We start from the raw sequence: 26,047 nt of genomic DNA, 5'->3' as shown, positions 1-26,047 counted from the left end.
AACTAGGTATTGAGATACTGACGATCGAATCTCGGGCAAGTAACATACCGATGACAAAGGGAACAACGTATGTTGTTATGCGGTTTAACCGATAAAGATCTTCGTAGAATATGTAGAAACCAATATGAGCATCCAGGTTACTCTATTGGTTATTGACCGAAAGTGATTCTCGGTCATGTCTACATAGTTCTCGAACACATAGGGTCCGCACGCTTAACGTTCGGTGATGATCGATATTATGAGTTTATGTGTTTTGATGAACCAAAGGTTGCTTGGAATCCCAGATGCGATCACGAGCATGACGAGGAGTCTCGAAATGGTCAATACATAAAGATCGATATATTGGAAGTCTATGTTTGGACATCAGAATGGTTTCGAGTGGTTCGCGCATTTTTTCGGAGTACCGGGAGGTTACCAGAACCCCCCGGGAGAAGTTATGGGCCTTATGGGCCATAAGAAGGAAGCACACCAGCCCACAAGGGGCTGGTGCGCCCCCCTTGGGCAGGAGGCCGAATTGGAATAGGTTTGGGGTGGGCTTTCCTTCTCTTCTACTCCTCCTTCCCTGGAATGACCCTGAAATTGAAAAGTTCTACAAATGAACTCTGAAAAGGTTGAAAGTTGGCATGGTATCATCATTTCACCCACATAGCATGTGCAAAAAAGTAGAGAGGGTTACGGCAAAAATTGGATGCACTTCGTGTACAAAATGGACAATCTCTTTCGAAGTATCAGGGTTTCGGACGAAAACTCATGTGTTACAAAAGGCATTTCATTTTTTTAAACTTATTTAAACTCCAGACTTTTGTGCATTTAGTATGCACCATTCAAAGCCACGTCATCAATTTTCAACCCTTTCTGACATCATTTGCTATTTTTCATGCATTTACTGATTTTTTTTGAGCTAAATGACCCTGAAATTGAAAAGCACTACAAATGAACTCTGAAAAGGTTGAAAGTTGGCATAGTATCATCATTTCACCCACATAGCATGTGCAAAAAGTAGAGAGGGTTACGGCAAAAACTAGATGCACTTCATGTACAAAATGGACAATCTCTTTTGAAGTATCAGGGTTTCGGACGAAACTCATCTGTTACAAAGGCATTTCATTTTTTGACTTATTTCAACTCTAGACTTTTTGTGCATTCAGTATGCACCATTCAAAGCCACATCATCAATTTTCAACCCTTTCTGACATCATTAGCTATTTTTCATGCATTTACTGATTTTTTGAGCTAAATGACCCTGAAATTAAAAAGCACTACAAATGAACTCTGGATAGTTTGAAACTTGGCATGGTATCATCATTTCACCCACATAGCATGTGCAAAAAAGTTGAGAGGGTTACGGCAAAAACTGGATGCAGTTCGTGTACGAAATGCACGATCTCTTTTGAAGTATCAGGGTTTCGGACGAAGACTCATCTGTTACAAAGGCATTTCATTTTTTAAATAACCTAAGTATTACCAAATTGAATATAATGATAAAACACACTAATATTAAACATAAGAAAAAAGAATCACTAAAAAGTCTATTTTTAAAGTGAAGTTATTCACAAACTAGTGATTCACACAAATTTCAAATAATTCAAATTTAAACTATTAAAATTTTGAAACTACTCGCACTAACAGAAAGTTTGTAATTTTTGTACCTAAAGCAAAAATATTCACAAAGAAACTCTAAATACAACAAAAAAACAACTCGGAAATAAATAAAAGAAATTAAATAAAGCAGAAAAAAGAAAAAAACTGAATAAAAAAAGCCCGCCTACTGGGCCACATCGGCCCGCATACGACTAGAAACCCAACCTGTAGTTGGGCTAGGATGCAGGCCCGCAAGCACAGTAGGCCCCACAGGGCAGAGTGGGAGAGATAGGCCCAGAAGGCCTGCATTAGGGAGTAGCTCAATGTAGTGTCTGCGTCGGGGTTTATAAACTGGTCTTGGCGCTCCTCAACTAGCGAGGTGGCACTAAACTTGCCGCTATTCGCTTGCACCAGCGCACCCCTTTAGCACCGGGGCGTGGCTCCAACTGGTTCTAAAGGGGGGTCTTTAGCCAGGTGGAGCGGCGGGAAGGGCACCCCTTTAGTACCGGTTGGTGGCTGCAACCGGTACTAAAGGTGCCTTCTAGATATACAACACTTCAAAAAATATTAGTTTCTCATCTCCCACTTTTTCTCCTCTCTGCTTCGACATCGCCGCCGCCCCGCCCCGCGCCGCAGCCCGTCGTCGTCCCCCTCGCCACCCCCGCCGCGCGCCGTCCCTGTCCCCATCGCCGCCGCCCTCGTCCCCTGAAGGAAATATGCCCTGGAGGCAATAATAAAGTTGTTATTTATATTTCCTTATATCATGATAAATGTTTATTATTCATGCTAGAATTGTATTAACAAGAAGTGTCACTAGTTTGCCTCTACTTGACTAGCTCATTTAATCAATGATGGTTATGTTTCCTAACCATAGACATGAGTTTTCATTTGATTAACGGGATCACATCATTAGAGAATGGTGTGATTGACTTGACCCATCCATTAGCTTAGCACGATGATCGTTTAGTTTGTTGCTATTTGCGTTCTGCATAACTATACATGTTCCTATCACTATGAGATCATGCAACTCCCAAATACCGGAGGAACACTTTGTGTGCTACCAAACGTCACAACATAACTGGGTGATTATAAAGGTGCTCTACAGGTGTCTCCGATGGTGTTTGTTGAGTTGGCATGGATCAAGATTAGGATTTTTCACTCAGTTGTCGGAGAGGTATCTCTGGGCCCTCTCGGTAATATATATCACAATAAGCCTTGCAAGCAATGTAGCTAATGAGTTAGTTACGGGATGTATCATTACAGAACGAGTAAAGATACTTGCCGGTAATGAGATTGAACTAGGTATTGAGATACCGACGATCGAATCTCGGGCAAGTAACATACCGATGACAAAGGGAACAATGTATACCGTTATGCGGTTTGACCGATAAAGATCTTCGTAGAATATGTAGGAACCAATATGAGCATCCAGGTTCCGCTATTGGTTATTGACCGAATACATGTCTCGGTCATGTCTACATAGTTCTCGAACCCGTAGGGTCCGCACACTTAACATTCGGTGACGATCGGTATTACGAGTTTATGTGTTTTGATGTACCGAAGGTAGTTCGGACTCCCAGATTTTATCACGGACATAACGAGGAGTCTCGAAATGGTCGAGAAATAAAGATCAATATATTGGAAGCCTATGTTTGGACATCGGAATGGTTTCGGGTGAAAACAGGAGTATACCAGAGCACCGGGAGGTTACCGGAACCCCCCGGGAGGTATATGGGCCTTATTGGGCCATAGTGGGAGAGAGGTGAAAGGAGAAAAGAAGGGGACCCCCCCAAGCCCAATCCGAATTGGGAGGGTGGCCGGGCCCCCTTTCCTTCCTCCTCCCTCCTCCTTCCTTCTCTCCTAAATCCAACAAGGCAAGGGGGAATCCTACTCCCGGTGGGAGTAGGACTCCCCTTGGGGCGCGCCTAGGAGGCCGGCCCCCTCCCCCTCCTCCACTCCTTTATATACGGGGGAGGGGGAACCCCATAGACACACAAGTTGATCATTGATCTTCAGCCGTGTGCGGTGCCCCCCTCCACCATAATCCACCTCGGTAATATCATAGCGGTGCTCAGTGAAGCCCTGTTCCGGTAGCAACATCATCACTGTCATCACGCCTTCATGCTTACAAAGCTCTCCCTCGAAGCTCTACTAGATCGTGAGTTCACGGAACGTCACTGAGACGAACGTGTGCAGATCATGGAGGTTCCTAACTTCGGTGCTAGATCGGTCGATCGTGAAGACGTACGACTACATCAACCGTGTTGTCATAATGCTTCCTCTTACGGTCTACGAGGGTACATAGACGATACTCTCCCCTCTCGTTGCTCTGCATCACCATGATCTTGCGTGTGCGTAGGAATTTTTTTGAAATTACTGCATTCCCCAACAGTGGTATCAGAGCCAGGTTTATGCGTAGATGTTATATGCATGAGTAGAACACAAAGGAGTTGTGGGCGTGCGTATATACATATTGCTTGCCGTCACTAGTTGATTCTTGATTCAGCAGCATTGTTGGATGAAGCGGCCCAGACCGACATTACGCATATGCTTACGCGAAACTGGTTGTACCGACGTGCTTCGCACACAGGTGGCTAGTGGGTGTCTGTTTCTCCAACTTTAGTTGAATCGGATGATCATGTTTTGTAGCACAGTTATCGGCAACTAGCAGGAGCCATATGGTTGTCGCTTTATTGTATGAAATGCAATTGACATGTAATTGCTTTACTTTATCACTAAGCAGTAGCGATAGTCATAGAAGCAATAGTTGGCGAGACAACAACAATGCTTCGATGGAGATCAAGGTGTCAAGCCTGTGACGATGGTTATCATAACGGTGCTTTAAAGATGGAGATCAAAGGCACAAGATGATGATGGCCATATCATATCACTTACATTGATTGCATGTGATGTTTATCTTTTATGCATCTTATTTTGCTTAGTTCGGCGGTAGCTTTATAAGATGATATCTCACTACATTTCGAGCTATAAGTGTTCTCCCTGAGTATGCAATGTTGCTACAGTTCGTCGTGCCAAGACACCACGTGATGATCGGGTGTGATAAGCTCTACGTTCACATACAACGGGTGCAAGCCAGTTTTGCACATGCAGAATACTCAGGTTAAACATGACGAGCCTAGCATATGTAGATATGGCCTCGGAACACTGAGACCGAAAGGTCGAGCATGAATCATATAGTAGATATGATCAACATAGTGATGTTCACCATTGAGAACTACTCCATCTCACGTGATGATCTGTAACGCCCACGATGCGGCTATATCTCCCACATGTTGAAGCACGACTTAGAGGCATAACCACATTGTAAGCAATGTCGCAAGTGAGGTAATCTTCACACAACCCATGTAATACATAAGGGAAAAAGATACATGGTTGGCTTACAATCGCCACTTCACACAATTACATGAATAAAACATTACATTCATCCAGATACACTCAAGGTCCGACTACGGAACCAAAACAAAAGAAGACTACCCCAAATTCTACACAGATCCCCGATCGTCCCAACTGGGCTCCACTACTGATCAAAAGGAAGTGAAACAACAAAACGAATAAGGTCTTCATCAAGCTCCTCCATGAGCTCGGTTGCGTCACCTGCAGGGTTTCATCGGCACCTACAAACTGGTTTTGGAAGTATCTGTGAGCCACGGGGACTTAGCAATCTCACACCCTCGCGATCAAGACTATTTAAGCTTATAGGTAGGTAAAAGGTATGAGGCGGAGCTGCGGCAAGCGACTAGCATATATGGTGGCAAACATACGCAAAAAAGAGCGAGGAGAGAAGGCAAAGCACGATCGATGAACTATGATCAAGAAGTGATCCTAGAAAAACCTACGTCAAAACATAACTCCAACACCATGTTCACTTCCCGGACTTCGCCGAAAAGAGACCATCACGGTTACACACGCGGTTGATGCATTTTAATTAAGGTTAAGTTTCAGGTTTTCTACAACCGGACATTAACAAATTCCCATCTTCCCATAACCGCGGGCACGGCTTTCGAAAGTTCAAATCCCTGCAGGGGTGTCCCAACTTAGCCCATCACAAGCTCTCACGGTCAACGAAGGATAATCCTTCTCCCAAGACAATCCAATCAGACTCGGCATCCCGGTTACAAGACATCCTCGACAATGGTAAAACAAGTCCAGCGAGACCGCCCGATGCACCGACATCCCGGTAGGAGCTGCACATATCTTGTTCTCAGGGCACACCGGATAAGCAATCCATACAACTAAAACCAGACCTCGAGTTTCCCCGAGGTGGCGCTGCAAGGGGCTCTAGTTTGGACCAACACTTAGACAAGCACTGGCCCGGGGGGGTTAAAATAAGATGACCCTCGGGATACGCGACTCCCAAGGGAAAAAGGTTAGGTGGCGAATGGTAAAACCAAGGTTGGGCCTTGCTGGAGGAGTTTTATTCAAAGCGGACTGTCAAGGGGTTCCCATTATAACCCAACCGTGTAAGGAACGCAAAATCCGGGAACATAACACCGATATGACAGAAACTAGGGCGGCAAGAGTGGAACAAAACACCAGGCATAAGGCCGAGCCTTCCACCCTTTACCAAATATATAGATGCATTAATTAAATAAGAGATATTGTGATATCCCAACAATAATATCCATGTTCCAACAAGGAACAAACTCCAATCTTCACCTGCAACTAACAACGCTACGGACTTAGTGAAATTATCAACAAGTCAGGAATTTATCATCAGGAAGCAATGTTTAGAGCACGAAAACTACATGCCACAGGAACATATCATGGCAAAGCAAGGCATGGCATGAAGCTACTCAAAGCATATAACAAAAGTCCTACAGTGACCTTGAGCCAAAAGGGATCAGAAAGTACAATTGCAAGCATGTGAACATAGCAAAAACATAAACAGATTCAGAATTAGTGAAAAACTGGAGCATGCAAACAGATTAACAAGTAGGCATATTTATGACCTCGATGCACTCACTACAGAGCATGGCATGATAATCTAAGCATACACCCAGCAAGAAGACATGGCATAGGAGCTAAACATGGCAAGAACAACAACATAGCATGCACGGATCAACAACAACACGCTCGGCAAAATTGCTAAACATGTTAACAATCTGCCAGGAACATTTTATAGCAAAAGTAGAGCTCGATTGACTCAAGATAGGGTGCTCCATAAATGCAAACAAAGACATGGATGGATAGAGCACAACAATATTAAAAAAACATCTTTACTGATCATCCTCAAAAGAGGCACGGATCACTAGGAAACAACATGAACATATGGCATAAAAACAATAGCAGCACAAGGACTTAGTGAAATTCTAAGTCCCTGAAATCAGCATCATCGAGTAAGCTACTTTGCATGCTTGTGCTAGTCACCACGAAGATCACAAAAATACATGGCATACACCCCTGTAAAGATGGCATGGCATACATCAAAACACATGTAGAGCTCAGGATCATAGCATGCACACATTAATCATGGCAAAAATGACAAAAAGCCATTTGTTGAAACAGATCTGAAATAATCATCACATAGCCCTCTTCTAATAGCATTTCGGGCATCAAGATGAGCTCAAATGAAAATGATTCAATGAGATTAAATTATGTACTCGTCGAGACGAACATTTTGATATGCTACACGCACGAATCAGAGCCACGATGAGGAAGTTCTGATGCGTCAAAGTATGCATAAAATTACTGGGAACTGGGACTCAGAGAAAAAACACCCAAGTCTGGATCTGAGCGTACAATAGTAAAGGGTGCTCGGAGCGGGATTTATGGTCAGCTCACCCAGTGGGCTCGGCCCAAGAGGAGAAAAGGCGAGGTGGTCCTGAGGAAGAGGCGCTGCTGGGTCGGCGGCTGAGGTGGCCCAAGACGGGGACCATGGGCGCGAGGGGAGAGGCCGCCCACGAGCGGGCGCTCGTCGTCTCCTCGACAGGAGCCGAGCGAGGCCATGGCGGCGGCGACCTCCGACTCCAGCGACCGGAGCGCGGGGACGGCGAGGAAGCCAGGCGAGGAGGGCAGATCCGGGGCGGCGGCTACCGGATTCGGCACTAAGACGGCGAGGAGCGAGCGCTCCCGGCGTAGAACGACGGCGGCGACGGCGGGAAACGGGCGGCGAGGTGGGTCGAGGTCGCCGGCGAGGTTCAACGGGCGAAGGTGGTGGCGCCGGATCGAGTAGCTTGGGGCGGCGGAGGCACGCGCGGGCGTCGCGGCGGCGAACGGGCGCGGGGCGCGGCCCAGATCTGGCCTTGGGCGGGCCGGCCTCGGGCCCCGGCGGGCTTTGGCGGGTGGTGCGGCAAAGTGGGGCGCGGTCCGCGCTGAGGTGGCGAAGCCTGAGTGGCTGAGGCGGCGGGGAAGCTGACGTGGCACGACGCCATTGGTCGGAGTGATGTGGAGGGCGGACATGTCCGGCGCGGGAGCAAGAAACGTCCGGCGGCGCGAGGGGAGGAAGACTAGGGTTTCGTCCGCGAATTTCGGGGAGAGCCACATATTTATAGGTAGAGGGAGCTAGGAGAGTCCAAATGAGGTGCGGTTTTTGGCCACGCGATCGTGATCGAACGACCGAGATGATGGAGGAGGTTTTGGTGGGTTTTGGGCCACTTTGGAAGGGTGTTGGGCTGCAACACACACGAGGCCTTTTCGGTCCCTCGGTTAACCGTTGGAATATCAAACGAAGTCCAAATGGCACGAAACTTGGCAGGCGGTCTATCAGTAGTAAACCAAGGCCGCATGACAAGCCTCGGTCCAATCCAAAAATGTTTAACGCCCGCACACGAAAAGAGGTAGAAAGGACCACCGGAGGACATAGAAGCGCCGAAATGCAAAACGGACAACGGGGAAAATGCTCGGATGCATGAGACGAACATGTATGCAAATGAAATGCACATGATGACATGATATGAAATGAATGACACGCAAGCAATGACAAGGCAACAACAGCGAATAACTGGAAGACACCTGGCACATCGGTCTTGGGGCGTCACAACACTCGACCACTACGAGAGGATCTCGTCCCGAGATCTAGAATGGCACCGGAGGGAAAACGGAAGAGAAAGAGAAGAGGTAAAACTAAGTTGCTTCTTTGACGAATGAGTGAAACCAAAGAACCTTGAAAAGGTTAAGCCATTTCAAGAAAAGAATACAACAGAGATGAACGAAGTTGAAAGAACTCCGTTAAGAAAGAGGAAAAGAAAGAACCGATGTGGGTAGCACTTCGGTTGAAAAGAGAATGAAAGACTTGATAAAATGAAAAAGCTGAGCAAAGGGACACAACACTTTGGTTAAATGGATAAACCAAGAAAAGAACACGATCCTGACAAAACAAGAAGATGGGTTTAAGAGAGCAACATCATAATGCCTCCGGAAGGAAGAAATAGAAGATAGATAATTGAAATAAAAGAATGGAGAAGAAAATGCCAACTTCTGCCACAAAAGAGCTTGAGAAGGCATCCTCAGGAGAAAAGTCGAACGGAATTGTTGGAAAAACCACCAACGAAAAGGATAAGCTTGATATGGGCTTATGGAGAACATCTCACAACTATGAGGTGAAATTCTGCCACTAACAAAAAAAAAATAGATTGGACTGATATGAACAAGGAGACGAGAAAACTTATCTCACCGGGAGGATAAACGAATAACTTGGGCCATTTATAAGCACCATAAATAGCAACGATCCTTAGGGAAGGCTTTAGGTGAAACATGGCACAAGATAACTCCAATGGAGGGGTAGATGGATTTAACATACCTCATTCTTAACAGCATGTGAATCATGAAACATGAACTCAAATTATCAAGAATGACATAATACCACCTCCAATGATACGGTAGAAAGAAATGCACTCCGGATTGCAAGATGAAGAATGCTCGAGCTTCTCTGAAAAGAATCTCAATTAACACTTCGAGAAGGAATTAAATCCTTGATGAACCAACATGTGGAGCCTCCATGAAGAACTCCGGTAAACAAAAGGATAACGAAAAGAAAGAGAAGTTGAAAACACAAGGTGAAACCTTGTAATGATTTAGATGGATCTCCGTGATAGTTAGAGCTTGGAACTTCGAGAAAGAAAAGATGAACAAAAGAAAAATCATGAATTTATTCATCAAGAACAAACTCCGAAGGAAGGAATTTATCACTTGGATGAAACAAGAATAAGAATTATGTTATGCATATCCTTCACCAATTTAATTGATGATAAGCAACGGATTTGGCATACTACTTATTCCCGTAGAAAGGATTAAGATAGATATCACACCAACTTGGGAAGGTCTTCAACGAACCACCGGTAGAATTTGAAAGAACGAAAGAATTGATCTAATAATCAAGGAAGAGAGATCTTGAACGAACCACCGTAAGAATTGAAAAATAACGAAGTAAAAGGGTGAATCACCGGTAAGAATTAGCAAATGAAGGAAGATACATGAGAGAATTTAGATGCAAGTGAACGAAGAGATCCCAAGCTGATTAGAGGATACTTACATGATACACCGGTAAGATTTGGAGAACGAGAAGCTGAAAGCTAGAATGAATAATACTGAAATGATGTCCTTTAGAGAATCAAACTGAAAAGACTCTTGAATTGCTCCGGAAGGGTGAAAAGGATACTGACAAATGAATACAATGGTGAAAGAACGGCAATAAGCTAGAACCATGAATCTTTGGGAGAACGGATAAGATTTGGAGGAAAAACTCTTCTTTGGTCTTCAAGTGTTGAGAATGACGAGGATAAACACCACCATGAATTGTTGAGGCACTCCGGAATGAAAATTAGAGAGGTTGAACCAACGATGAAAAGATTGTGCCATATCTTGGAGAAAGCATTTGACTGATGAAAATTCATTCTTATGTCAAACTATGAATGATTTGAGAATAGCTCCGGTAAAATTAGAAGAGTCAGGTAAGATCCTGGAAAAGACCTGTGGGTTAGGGGCCACTGTAAAGATACACCGTTGAATGATTTTGAAGAGAGATTTGCACCGGTTGAACTAAAATGACTTGAAAGAGATAACATCCTCGAAAAGTGCTTGAATGGATCTTGAATGACAAGACGAGCCTTTTGAGATATCTTGAGCACTCCGGAATAATTGAATAGCGAGAAGTGGATGATTCAGGGGTGCACCGGCATGGAAAAAGCATTAGACGCGAGGAAAAGGAATATACTCAACACTGAAAACTTGAATTGAATCCACCGGAGGGGAAAAATGAAGAATGACGAACGAGTAGAGTATCTTCAAGAGAACCACCGTGTAAGAACGTTGATTGAAAAGAGTGGAGAGACTTCACATCCATAAAATGGATAACGAATTAAGGAAACTGAGTCCTTGAAGAAAAACAAGGGAGGGAGGGTGGGAAAACAAAGTCAACTTGGAACGGATGAAACAAACGCTGTTGCAAAGAACTGAGAATTGATCTCGCGGCTGTCAAAAATGAACGGGTCCACTTGACGAGAAGCACACCGGTTCAGAAGAAATTGAGATGGCAAGCTCGAAGATCAAGAAGGATTGCATTCACATAGGAGTAGGAGAACACCGCTTAGGAAAGGTATGGAATCAACATTTGACTCCGAAGCAACTCGAATACCACAACTGAAAACAAAACAAAGGATTGGCTTGCAAAATAAGCTGGAACAAACATATGATAGAGATTTCGTCCGAAGATTTCGTGGTGGGGCCTACACGGGCTCGATCGTACAGCACCATCATGTACAAGGCAGTGCACATGACATACGAAGCGTTCCCGAGTCAGCATAGGCAAGGACTCTTTAAGACACAACGAGACCACTGTAAAACCAACCGTGGATAGGCGGACCACTAGACGTCGAACCCCAATCTCATATCACACATCTGTCGGAAGGATATCCTAAGAGCTACTTGAATTCCCACTTATAAACTCCCGAAATTTCCCGGTTATGCAATCTGGTGTTGGGGATACAGGGGAAGCATAATATCTCACCCAAAACTAGCAAATCCTACATCCAGCTGTATCCATCCTTCAACACATAACCAAGAAACCTTCGGAAATCATTTACCTCAACCTTCGAAAAGCATCTGTTATACGAGTTATGGCAATACTCCCGAACTCCCGCCCCAGTACTGGGTAGCATCGAGGTTATCTCACCAACAACTGCATAAAAGAGATTTTCGATGTCGATGAAACTCAGGTATTCCAGAACTGCAACGATAAAATTGTGACGACAACACCTCAGAGCTCAACTCCCCGGGACACTGCCACAACCCCTAAATGTCAGGAGGCACCAAGAACAATGTTCTCGTCTCAAAACCATCGAAATGATTCCAAGATACCCACGTGATCCTAAAAAAATTTAGTGGAATTTGAGAAGAGAAGAGTCAAAACTCTACGTCAGGATGCCTCACCAGAGCGATGAAGGGCCTGAGGAGTAAAAACAATCATACTCTCTGATATATATAATCCTAAATGACTCAAAACATTTTTCTAGACTCAACAACGCCAGTGATTCGATCAAGTAGGGGGGCTCCTAAGTCGGGGAAGGCTCTGATTACCAACTTGTAACGCCCACGATGCGGCTATATCTCCCACGTGTTGAAGCACGACTTAGAGGCATAACCGCATTGTAACCAATGTCGCAAGTGAGGCAATCTTCACACAACCCAAGTAATACATAAGGGAAAAATATACATAGTTGGCTTACAATCGCCACTTCACACAATTACATGAATAAAACATTACATTCATCCAGATACACTCAAGATCCGACTACAGAACCAAAACAAAAGAAGACTACCCCAAATGCTACACAGATCCCCGATCATCCCAACTGGGCTCCACTACTGATCAAAAGGAAGCGAAACAACAAAACGAATAAGGTCTTCATCAAGATCCTCCATGAGCTCGGTTGCGTCACCTGCAAGGTTTCATCGGCACCTGCAAACTAGTTTTGGAAGTATCTGTGAGCCACGGGGACTCAGCAATCTCACACCCTCGCGATCAAGACTATTTAAGCTTATAGGTAGGTAAAAGGTATGAGGTGGAGCTGCGGCAAGAGACTAGCATATATGGTGGCTAACATACGCAAAAGAGAGCGAGGAGAGAAGGCAAAGCACGATCGATGAACTATGATCAAGAAGTGATCCTAGAACAACCTACGTCAAAACATAACTCCAACACCATGTTCACTTCCCGGACTCCGCCGAAAAGAGACCATCATGGTTACACACGCGGTTGATGCATTTCAATTAAGGTTAAGTTTCAGGTTTTCTACAACCGGACATTAACAAATTCCCATCTGCCCATAACCGCGGGCACGGCTTTCAAAAGTTCAAATCCCTGTAGGGGTGTCCCAACTTAGCCCATCACAAGCTCTCATGGTCAAGGAAGGATATTCCTTCTCCCAAGACAATCCGATCAGACTCGGCATCCCGGTTACAAGACATCCTCGACAATGGTAAAACAAGTCCAGCAAGACCGCCTGATGCGCCAACATCCCGATAGGAGCTGCACATATCTCGTTCACAGGGCACACCGGATAAGCAATCCGTACAACTAAAACCAGCCCTCGAGTTTCCCCGAGGTGGTGCTGCAAGGGGCTCTAGTTTGGACCAACACTTAGACAAGCACTGGCCCGGAGGGGTTAAAATAAGATGACCCTCGGGATGCGCGACTCCCAAGGGAAAAAGGCTAGGTGGCGAATGGTAAAACCAAGGTTGGGCCTTGCTGGAGGAGTTTTATTCAAAGCAAACTGTCAAGGGGTTCCCATTATAACCCAACCGTGTAAGGAACGCAAAATCCGGGAACATAACACCGATATGACGGAAACTAGGGCGGCAAGAGTGGAACAAAACACCAGGCATAAGGCCGAGCCTTCCACCCTTTACCAAATATATAGATGCATTAATTAAATAAGAGATATTATGATATCCCAACAATAATATCCATGTTCCAACAAGGAACAAACTCCAATCTTCACCTGCAACTAACAACGCTATAAGAGGGGCTGAGCAAAGCAGTAACATAGCCAAACAACGGTTTGCTAGGACAAGGTGGGTTAGAGGCTTGGCTTAACAATATGGGAGGCATGATATAGCAAGTGGTAGGTAACGCGGCGTAGGCATAGCAAAATAGCGAGCATCTAGCAAGCAAATATAGAAGTGATTTCGAGGGTATGGTCATCTTGCCTGAGATCCCGAAAGGAAGAAGAACGAGCCCATGAAGAAGACAAACGGACGTAGTCGAACGAATCCTCACAACACGACGTTACCGGATTACCGAGAAGAAGTACATCGGAAAGAAAGCAAACAACATAATAAACAACCAACACATGAACATGGCATGATATGCGGGATGCGGTATGCGGTGCATATGCATGATTTGGAAAGGAAATATTGAATTTGGCCTCAACCTGGAAATCCAAGAGTGCCACTAGAAAGGGGAGGTGATTTCGGTTGAAATCGATATAAAGATCACCGGAATCGGATGCACGGTTTGGAAATGGCAAGCAAAACAAATATGGCACCGGTCTGCGATAAACAACAAGTAGCCAACTAAATGCATCAAGATAAATATGCTACAGCACTCAAACATGGCAACAAAATACATGGCAGGGATCCACTCATGATGCTTGACAAAATATGAACACTGAGCTACGGCTAATTCACTCAATAGCAGGTTCAAACAAGCATGGCAAAAGTGCAAACGATAACAGGTTACAGAATTAGTGAAATTATCAACAAGTCAGGAATTTATCATCAGGAAGCAATGTTTAGAGCACGAAAACTACATGCTACAGGAATATATCATGGCAAAGCAACGCATGGCATGAAGCTACTCAAAGAATATAACAAAAGTCCCTTAGTGACCTTGAGCCAAAAGGGATCAGAAAGTACAATTGCAAGCATGTGAACATAGCAAAAACATAAACAGATTCAGACTTAGTGAAAAACTGGAGCATGCAAACAGATTAACAAGTAGGCATGTTTACGAGCTCGATGCACTCACTACACAGCATGGCATGATAATATAAGCATACACCCAGCAAGAAAACATGGCATAGGAGATAGACATGGCAAGAACAACAACATAGCATGCACGGATCAACAACAACACGCTCGGCAAAATTGCTAAACATGTTAACAATCTGCTAGGAACATTTTATAGCAAAAGTAGAGCTTGATTGACTCAAGCTAGGGTGCTCCATAAATGCAAACAAAGACATGGATGGATAGAGCACAACAATACTAACAAAACATCCTTACTGATCATCCTCAAAAGAGGCATGTATCACTAGGAAACAATATGAACATATGGCATAAAAACAATAGCAGGACAAGGACTTAGTGAAGTTCTAAGTCCCTGAAATCAGCATCATCGAGTAAGCTACTTTGCATGCTTGTGCTAGTCACCACGAAGATCACAAAAATACATGGCATACACCCCTGTAAAGATGGCATGGCATACATCAAAACACATGTTGAGCTCAGGATCATAGCATGCACACATTAGTCATGGCAAAAATGACAAAAAGCCATTTGCTGAAACAAATCTGAAATAATCATCATATAGCCTCTTCCAATAGCATTTCGGGCATCAAGATGAGCTCAAATGAAAATGATTCAATGAGATGAAATTATGTACTCGTCGAGACGAACATTTTGATATGCTACACACATGAATCGGAGCCATGATGAGGAAGTTATGATGCGTCAAAGTAAGCATAAAATTACTGGGAACTGGGACTTAGAGAGAAAAAACCAAGTCTGGATCTGGGCGTAGAATAGTAAAGGGTGCTCGGAGCGGGATTTATGGTTAGCTCACCCAGTGGGCTCGGCCCAAGAGGAGAAGAGGCGAGGTGGTCCTGAGGGAGAGGCGCTACTGGGCCGGCGGCTGAGGTGGCCCAAGACGGGGCCCACGGGTGCGAGGGGAGAGGCGGCCCACAAGCGGGCGCTCGTCGTCTCCTCAATAGGAGCCAAGCAAGGCCATGGCAGCGGCGACCTCCGACTCCAGCGACTGGAGCGCGGGGACGGCGAGGAAGCCAGGCGAGGAGGGCAGATCCGGGGCGGCGGCTACCGGATCCGGCACTAAGACAGCGAGGAGCGAGCACTCTCGGCGGAGAACGGCGGCGGCGACGGCGGGAAACGGGCGGCGAGGCGGGTGGAGGTCGCCGGCGAGGTTCAACGGGCGAAGGTGGCAGCGCCGGCTCGAGTAGCTTGGGGCGGCGGAGGCGCGCGTGGGTGTCGCGGCGGCGAACGGGCGCGGGGCGCGGCCCATATCTGGCCCGGGGCGGGCCGGCCTCGGGCCCCAGCGGGCTTCGGCGGGTGGTGCGGCAAAGTGGGGCGCGGTCCGCGCTGAGGTGGCGAAGCCTGAGTGGCTGAGGCGGTGGGGAAGCTGACGTGGCACGACGCCATTGGTCGGAGTGATGTGGAGGGCGGACATGTCCGGCGCGGGAGCAAGAAACGTCCAGCGGCGAGAGGGGAGGAAGACTAGGGTTTCGTCTGCGAATTTCGGGGAGAGCCACATATTTATAGGTAGAGGGAGCTAGGAGAGTCCAAATGAGGTGCGGTTTTTGGCCACGCGATCGTGATCGAACGACCGAGATGATGGAGGAGGTTTAGGTGGGTTTTGCGCCACTTTGGAAGGGTGTTGGGCTGCAACACACATGAGGCCTTTTCGGTCCCTTGGTTAACCGTTGGAGTATCAAACGAAGTCCAAATGGCACGAAACTTGACAGGCGGTCTATCGGTAGTAAATCAAGGCCGCATGACAAGTATCGGTACAATCCGAAAACGTTTAACACCCGCACACGAAAAGAGGTAGAAAGGACCACCGGAGGAAATAGAAGCGCCGGAATGCAAAACGGACAACGGGGAAAATGCTCGGATGCATGAGACGAACATGTATGCAAATGAAATGCACATGATGACATGATATGAAATGCATGACACGCAAGCAATGACAACGCAACAATAGCGAATAACTGGAAGACACCTAGCACATCGGTCTCGGGGCGTCACATGATCGGACATGGTTTAGTTGATATGGATCACGTGATCACTTAGATGATTAGAGAGATGTCTAAGTGGGAATTCTTAAGTAATTTGATTAGTTGAACTTTACTTTATCATGAAATTAAAACCTGATAGTATTTTGCATGTCTATGTTGTTGTAGATAGATGGCCCGTGCTATTGTTCCATTGAATTTTAATGCGTTCCTAGAGAAAGCTAAGTTGAAAGATGATGGTAGCAACTACACGGTCTGGGTCCGTAACTTGAGGATTGATGTCTACTACATAACCTTGTTCTTGTAGACATTGTTGGGCCTCCAAGTGCAGAGGTTTGTAGGACAGTAGCAAATTTCCCTCAAGTGGATGACCTAAGGTTTGTCAATCCGTAGGAGGTGTAGGATGAAGATGGTCTCTCTCAAGCAACCCTGCAACCAAATAACGAAGAGTCTCTTGTGTCCCCAACACACACAATACAATGGTAATTGTATAGGTGCACTAGTTCGGCGAAGAGATGGTGATACAAGTGGTATATGGACAGTAGATAACGGTTTTTGTAATCTGAAAATATAAAAACAGCAAGGTAACTAATGATAAAAGTGAGCGTAAACGGTATTGCAATGCGTTGAAACAAGGCCTAGGGTTCATACTTTCGCTAGTGTAAGTTCCCTCAACAATAATAACATAATTGGATCACATAACTATCCCTCACCATGCAACAAAGAGTCACTCCAAAGTCACTAATAGCGGAGAACGAACAAAGAGATTATGGTAGGGTATGAAACCACCTCAAAGTTATTCTTTCCAATCAATCTGTTGGGCTATTCCTATAAGTGTCACAAATAGCCCTAGAGTTCGTACTAGAATAACACCTTAAGACACAAATCAACCAAAACCCTAATGTCACCTAGATACTCCAATGTCACCTCAAGTATCCGTGGGTATGATTATACGATATGAATCACACAATCTCAGATTCATCTATTCAACCAACACACAGAACCTCAAAGACTGCCCCAAAGTTTCTACCGGAGAATCACGACGAAAACATGTGCCAACCCCTATGCATAGGTTCATGGGCGGAACCCGCAAGTTGATCACCAAAACATACATCAAGTGAATCACGTGGTATCCCATTGTCACCACGGATACGCACGGCAAGACATACATCAAGTGTTCTCAAATCTTTAAAGACTCAATCCGGTAAGATAACTTCAAAGGGGAAACTTAATCCATTACAAGAGAGTAGAGGGGGGAAGAAACATCATAGGATCCAAATATAATAGCAAAGCTCGCGATACATCAAGATTGTACCACCTCAAGAACACGAGAGAGAGAGAGAGAGAGAGAGAGAGAGAGAGATCAAACACATAGCTACTGGTACATACCCTCAGCCCCGAGGGAGAACTACTCCCTCCTCGTCATGGAGAGCACCGGGATGATGAATATGGCCACCAGAGAGGGATTCCCCCCTCCGGTAGGGTGCCAGAACGGGTCTAGATTGGTTTTCGATGGCTACAGAGGCTTCTGGCGGCGGAACTCCCGATCTATTGTGTCCAGGGATGTTTTTAGGGTATATGGAGATATATAGGCGGAAGAAGTACGTCAGGGGGGGCACGAGGAGCTCACGAGGGTGGAGGGTGCGTCCAGGGGGGTGGGCGTTCCCCCCTGCCTCGTGACCTCCTCGCAGATCCCCCGACATGCACTCCAAGTCTTTTGGGCTTCTTTCCTTCCAATAATGAGTTCCGTGAAGTTTCAGGTCAATTGGACTCCGTTTGGTTTTCCTTTTCTTCGAAACCCTAAAACAGGGTAAAAACAGAAACTGGCACTGGGCTCTGGCTTAATAGGTTAGTCCCAAAAATGATATAAAAGTGTATAATAAAGCCCATAAACATTCAAAACGGTAAATAATATAGCATGGAGCAATCAAAAATTATAGATACGTTGGATACGTATCAAGGATTATCCTCATTGCTGCACAGAAGAATTACGTCCTGGAAGCACCGCTAGGTGACAAACCCGCTGCAGGGGCAACGCCAGATGTTATGAACACCTGGCAGAGCAAAGTTGATGACTACTTGATAGTTCAGTGTGCCATGCTTTACGGCTTAGAACCGGGACTTCAATGACGTTTTGAACGTCATGGAGCATATGAGATGTTCCAGGAGTTGAAGTTAATATTTCAAGAAAATGCCCGGATTGAGAGATATGAAGTCTCCAATAAGTTCTACAGCTGCAAGATGGAGGGGAATAGTTCTATCAGTGAACATATACTCTGAATGTCTGGGTACCACAGCCACTTGACTCAACGGGGAGTTAATCTTCCTGATGATAGTGTCATTGACAGATTTGTTCAATCACTGCCACCAAGCTACAAGAGCTTCGTGATGAACTATAATATGCAAGGGATGGATAAGACGATTCCTGAGCTCTTCGCAATGCTAAAGGCTGCGGAGGTAGAAATCAAGAAGGAGCATCAAGTGTTGATGGTCAACAAGACCACCAGTTTCAAGAAAAAGGGTAAAGGGAAGAAGGGGAACTTCAAGAAGAACAGCAAGCCAATTGCTACTCGAGTGAAGAAACCCAAGTCTGGACCTAAGCCTGAGACTGAGTGCTTCTACTGCAAAGGAACTGGTCACTGGAAGCGGAACTGCCCCAAGTATTTGGCGTAGAAGAAGGATGGCAACGTGAAAGGTATATTTCATATACATGTTATTGATGTGTACCTTACTAATGCTCGCAGTAGTGCATGGGTATTTGATACTGGTTCAGTTGCTAACATTTGCAACTCGAAACAGGGGCAACGGATTAAGCGGGTATTGGCTAAGGACGAGGTGACGATGCGCGTGGGAAATGGTTCCAAAGTCGATGTGATCGCCGTCGGCACGCTACCTCTACATCTACCTTCAGGATTAGTTTTAGACCTAAATAATTGTTATTTGGTGCCAACATTGAGCATGAACATTATATCTAGATCTTGTTTGATGCGAGACGGTTATTCATTTAAATCAGAGAATAATGGTTGTTCTATTTATATGAGTAATATCTTTTATGGTCATGCACCCCTGATGAGTGGTCTATTTTTACTAAATCTTGATAGTAGTGATACACATGTTCATAGTATTGAAGCCAAAAGATGCAGAGTTGATAATGATAGTGCAACTTATTTGGGGCACTGCCGTTTAGGTCATATTGGTATAAAGTGCATGAAGAAACTCCATTTTGATGGACTTTTGGAATCACTTGATTATGAATCACTTGGTACTTGCGAACCATGCCTCATGGGCAAGATGACTAAAACTTCGTTCTCTGGAACAATGGAGCAAGCAACAGAGTTATTGGAAATCATACATACTAATGTATGTGGTCCAATGAACACAGAAGCTCGCGGTGGATATTGTTATTTTCTCACCTCACAGATAATTTGAGCAGATACGGGTATATCTACTTAATGAAACATAAGTCTGAAACATTTGAAAAATTCAAAGAATTTCAGAGTGAAGTGGAAAATCATCGTAATAAGAAAATCAAGTTTCTATGATCTGATCATGGAGGCGAATATTTGAGTTATGAGTTTGGACTTCATTTGAAAAATTGCGGAATAGTTTCGCAACTAACGCCACCTGGAACACCACAGCGTAAAGGTGTGTCTGAACGTCGTAATCGTACTTTACTAGATATGGTGCGATCTATGATGTCTCTCACTGATTTATCGCTATCATTTTGGGGTTATGCTTTAGAGACAGCTGCATTCATGTTAAATAGGGCACCATCTAAATCCGTCGAGACGACACCTTATGAACTATGGTTTGGCAAGAAACCCAAGTTGTAGTTTCTTAAAGTTTGGGGCTGCGATGCTTATGTGAAAAAGCTTCAACTTGATAAGCTCAAACCCAAATCAGAGAAATGTGTCTTCGTAGGATACCCAAAGGAGACTGTTGGGTACACCTTCTATCACAGATCCAAAGGCAAGATATTCGTTGCTAAGAATGGTTCCTTTCTAGAGAAGGAGTTTCTCTCGAAAGAAGTGAGTGGAAGGAAAGTAGAACTTGATAAGGTAATTGTACCTTCTCCCTTATTGGAAATTGTTCATCACTAAAATCAGTTCCATTGATTCCTACACCAGTAAGTGAGGAAGCTAATGATGATGAACATGAAACTTCTGATCAAGTTACTACCGAACCTCGTAGGTCAACCAGAGTAAGATCCGCACCAGAGTGGTACGGCAATCGTGTTCTGGAAGTCATGTTACTTGACCATGATGAACCTACGAACTATGAGGAAGCAATGATGAGCCCAGATTCCGCAAAATGGCTTGAGGCCATGAAATCCGAGATGGGATCCATGTATGAGAACAAAGTATGGACTTTGGTTGACTTGCCCGATGATCGGCATGCCATAGAGAATAAATGGATCTTCAAGAAGAAGACTGACGCTGACGGTAATGTTACTGTCTACAAAGCTCGACTTGTTGCAAAAGGTTTTCGACAAGTTCAAGGAGTTGACTACGATGAGACCTTCTCACCCGTAGCGATGCTAAAGTCCGTCCGAATCATGTTAGCAATTGTCGCATTTTATGATTATGAAATTTGGCAAATGGATGTCAAAACTGCATTCCTTAATGGATACCTTATAGAAGAGTTTTATATGATGCAACCAGAAGGTTTTGTCGATCCAAAAGGTGCTAACAAAGTATGCAAGCTCCAGCGATCCATTTATGGACTGGTGCAAGCCTCTCGGAGTTGGAATATACGCTTTGATAGTGTGATCAAAGCATCTGGTTTTGTACAGACTTTTGGAGAAGCATGTATTTACAAGAAAGTGAGTGGGAGCTCCGTAGCATTTCTGATATTATATGTAGATGACATATTGTTGATCGGAAGTGATACTGAATTTCGGAATAGCATAAAAGGATACTTGAATAAGAATTTTTCAATGAAAGACCCTGGTGAAGCTGCTTATATATTGGGCATCAGGATCTATAGAGATAGATCAAGACGCTTGATTGGACTTTCACAAAGCACATACCTTGATAAAGTTTTGAAGAAGTTTGATAATCCCCAAGTGCAGGGAATCATCGTAGCAATTCCCAAAGGTGGAAGTGATAAGTATGGAGTGTCGAACCCACAAGGAGCTAAAGGTAAGATCAATATTCTCTCAAGTCCTATCTACCACTGATACGACTCTACATACACTGAACGTTTGCTTCCAACTAGAAACGAGAAATAAAACTACGTTGTGGGTGTGAAGATGATAACTTTGCATGGTATCGGAGAGCTAAAATATGAAAGTAGGTGTTGTTATCATAAAGTTAGAATATATTACTAAATATTATAAATAGCGAGTGTGGAATAATGATGGGTCGGTGTGCGAAATTGTCCTAGGCAATTGTTAACAAGACCGATAGTCGTCATTGCAATTTCATATGAGGGAGAGGCATAAGCTAACATACTTTCTCTTCTTGGATCATATACACTTATGATTGGAACTCTAGCAAGCATCCGCAACTACTAAAGATCATTAAGGTAAAACCCAATCATAGCATTAAAGCATCAAGTCCCCTTTATCCCATACACAACAACCCCCTTACTCGGGTTTATGCTTTTGTCACTCAAGCAACCCACTATAAGCGAATCATGAACATATTGCAACACCCTACAGCGGGAATCCCTCACGCTTGCGTGACACGGAGGGCACAATAGGACAGCACCAAAATAAAACATACAACTCGTACCAATCTAGAACATCAATCAACCCAAAGACAAAGGATATCTACTCAAAACATCATAGGATGGCAACACATCATTGGATCATAATATGTGGCATAAAGCACCATGTTCAAGTAGGGATTACAACGGGGTGCGGGAGAGTGGACCGCGTAAAAGAGAGGAGGATGGTGATGATGATGGTGATGTTGATGAAGACGATCACCGCGACGATGATTCCCCTCCCGATGGCACTCCAGCGCCACCGAGAGAGAGGAGGAGGGGTTCTCTCCCTTGTGCTTCCTCCTCTATGGCCTCCCCATGGATGGGGACAGGTTCCCCCTTTGGTCCTTGGCCTTCATGGTGATGATGGCCCCTCTGGAATCCTCCTCCATGCCCTCCGGTGATGATGGCCCCCTCCGGCAGGGTTCCAGAGAGGGCCTAGATTGATTTCTCGTGGCTACAGAGGCTTGCGGCAGCGGAACTTTCGATCTAGGTTATTTTCTAGGGGTTTCTGTATTTATAGGAATTTTTGGCGTCGCTTTCACGTCAAGGGGGGTCTCCGAGTCGTCCACGAGATAGGGGCCCACGCCCAGGGGGCTAGGGCGCACCCCCCACCCTCGTGGACGGCTCGGGACTCTTCTGGCCCAACTCTTTTACTCGGGGGGCTTCTTTTGGTCCATAAAAAATCATCAAAAATTGGCATGTCAATTTTACTCCGTTTGGTATTCCTTTTCTGCAATACTCAAAAAAAAAGGGGAAAACAGAAATTGGCACTGGGCTCTAGGTTAATAGGTTGTCCCAAAAATCATATAAAATAGCATATAAATGCATATAAAACATCTAAGATGGATAATATAATAGCATGAATACTTCATAAATTATAGATACGTTGGAGACGTATCAAAGTTCAAAATGGATCAGGCAAAGAAAGGGTTCTTGCCTGTATTACAAGGTGTGAAGTTGAGTCAGACTCAATGCCCGACCACTGAAGAAGATAGAGAGAAAATGAAAGGTGTTCCCTATGCTTCAGCCATAGGCTCTATCATGTATGCAATGCTATGTACCAGACCTGATGTGTGCCTTGCTATAAGTTTAGCAGGGAGGTACCAAAGTAATCCAGGAGTGGATCACTGGACAGCGGTCAAGAACATCCTGAAATACCTGAAAAGGACTAAGGATATGTTTCTCATATATGGAGGTGACAAAGAGCTCGTCGTAAACGGTTATGTCGATGCAAGCTTTGACACTGATCTGGATGACTCTAAGTCACAAACTGGATATGTGTTTTTATTAAATGGCGAAGCTGTCAGTTGGTGTAGTTCCAAGCAGAGCGTCGTGGCGGGATCTACGTGTGAAGCGGAATACATAGCTGCTTCAGAAGCAGCAAATGAAGGAGTTCTTATCCGATCTAGGTGTCATACCTAGTGCATCGGGTCCAATGAAAATCTTTTGTGACAATACTGGAGCAATTGCCTTGGCAAAGGAATCCAGATTTCACAAGAGAACCAAGCACATCAAGAGACGCTTCAATTCCATCTGTGGTCAAGTCAAGGAGAGAGACATAGAGATTTGCAAGATACATACGGATCTAAATGTTGCAGACCCATTGACTAAGCCTCTCTCACGAGCAAAACATGATCAGCACGAAGACTCCATGGGTGTTAGAATCATTACAATATAATCTAGATTATTGACTCTAGTGCAAGTGGGAGACTGAAGGAAATATGCCCTAGAGGCAATAATAAAGTTGTTATTTATATTTCCTTATATCATTCTAAATGTTTATTATTCATGCTAGAATTGTATTAACCAGAAGTGTCACTAGTTTGCCTCTACTTGACTAGCTCATTGAAACAATGATGGTTATGTTTCCTAACCATAGACATGAGTTGTCATTTGATTAACGGGATCACATCATTAGAGAATGATGTGATTGACTTGACCCATCCATTAGCTTAGCACGATGATCGTTTAGTTTGTTGCTATTTGCTTTCTCCATAACTATACATGTTCCTACGACTATGAGATCATGCAACTCCCGAATACCGGAGGAACACTTTGTGTGCTACCAAACTTCACAACATAACTGGGTGATTATAAAGGTGCTCTACAGGTGTCTCCGATGGTGTTTGTTGAGTTGGCATGGATCAAGATTAGGATTTGTGACTCCGATTGTCGGAGAGGTATCTCTGGGCCCTCTTGGTAATGTACATCACAATAAGACTTGCAAGCAATGTAGCTAATGAGTTAGTTACGGGATGTATCATTACGGAACGAGTAAAGAGACTTGCCGGTAACGAGATTGAACTAGGTATTGAGATACCGACGATCGAATCTCGGGCAAGTAACATACCAATGACAAAGGGAACAACGTATACCGTTATGCGGTTTGACCGATAAAGATCTTCATAGAATATGTAGGAACCAATATGAGCATCCATGTTCCGCTATTGGTTATTGATCGGAGACATGTCTCGGTCATGTCTACATAGTTCTCGAACCCGTAGGGTCCGCACGCTTAACGTTTGGTGACGGTCGATATTATGAGTTTATGTGTTTTGATGTACCGAAGGTAGTTCGGAGTCCCGGATTTGATCACGGACATAACGAGGAGTCTCGAAATGGTCGAGACATAAATATCGATATATTGGAAGACTATGTTTATACATCAGAATGGTTTTGGGTGAAATGGGAGTATACCGGAGCACCGAGAGGTTACCGGAACCCCCCGGGAGGTATATGGCCCTTATTGGGCCTTAGTGGGAGAGAGGGGAAAGGAGCAAAGGAGGGGGCGCCCCCCTCCCCCAAGCCCAATCCGAATTGGGAGGGGGGGCCCTTCCTTCCTCCTCCCTCCTCCTTCCTTCTCTTCTAAATCCAACAAGGCAAGGGGGATCCTACTCCCGGTGGGAGTAGGACTCCCCTTGGGGCGCGCCTAGGAGGCTGGCCCCCTCCCCCTCCTCCATTCCTTTATATACGGGGGAGGGGGCACCCCATAGACACACAAGTTGATCATTGATCTTTAGTCGTGTGCGGTGTCCCCCTCTGCCATAATCCACCTCGGTAATATTGTAGCTATGCTTAGGCGAAGCCCTGTTTCGGTAGCAACATCATCACCGTTATCACGCCGTCGTCCTGATGAAGCTCTCCCACTAAGCTATACTAGATCGTGAGTTCGCTGGATGTCACCGAGCCGAAAGTGTGCAGATCACGGAGGTGTCGTACCTTCGGTGCTAGATCGGTCGACCGTGAATACGTATGACTACATCAACCACGTTGTCATAACTCTTCCGCTTACGGTCTACGAGGGTACGTAGACGATACTCTCCCCTCTCGTTGCTATACATCACCATGATCTTGTGTGTGCGTAGGATTTTTTTTTTGAAATTACTGCATTCCCCAACATCCCCGTCGACGCCCCGGCCCGTGTCGTTGTCGTCTCGCCGCCGCCCCGTCGCCGTCGCCGACCCCGTCGCCGCCACCGTCACCTCGCCTCGCCCCGGCCCATCGCCCCGCTGTAAGAACCCCGGCCGCCATGCATATGGTCGGCCGCCCCCAATCCCGCACACACACACGTACACACACACTTAGATGTGTTTTTCTGTTTTTAGTTTTTAGTTTTTTCTATTTTTCTGTTTTTATACAAAGGTTTTAGATGAATTGATTAATTAGATTAGATTAATGTCAAATGTCAAAGGTTTTAGATGAATTAATTGTTTTTTATAGTTTTAGTTTGATGAATTAGCTAGCTAGAATTTGCATATAGAATTAGCTAG

This window comes from Triticum dicoccoides, chromosome 7A, assembly GCF_002162155.2.
Source record: "Triticum dicoccoides isolate Atlit2015 ecotype Zavitan chromosome 7A, WEW_v2.0, whole genome shotgun sequence".
Classification (NCBI taxonomy): Eukaryota; Viridiplantae; Streptophyta; class Magnoliopsida; order Poales; family Poaceae; genus Triticum; species Triticum dicoccoides.
The sequence above is the reverse complement of the archived record's forward strand: the minus strand, read 5'-3'. Positions refer to the sequence as shown.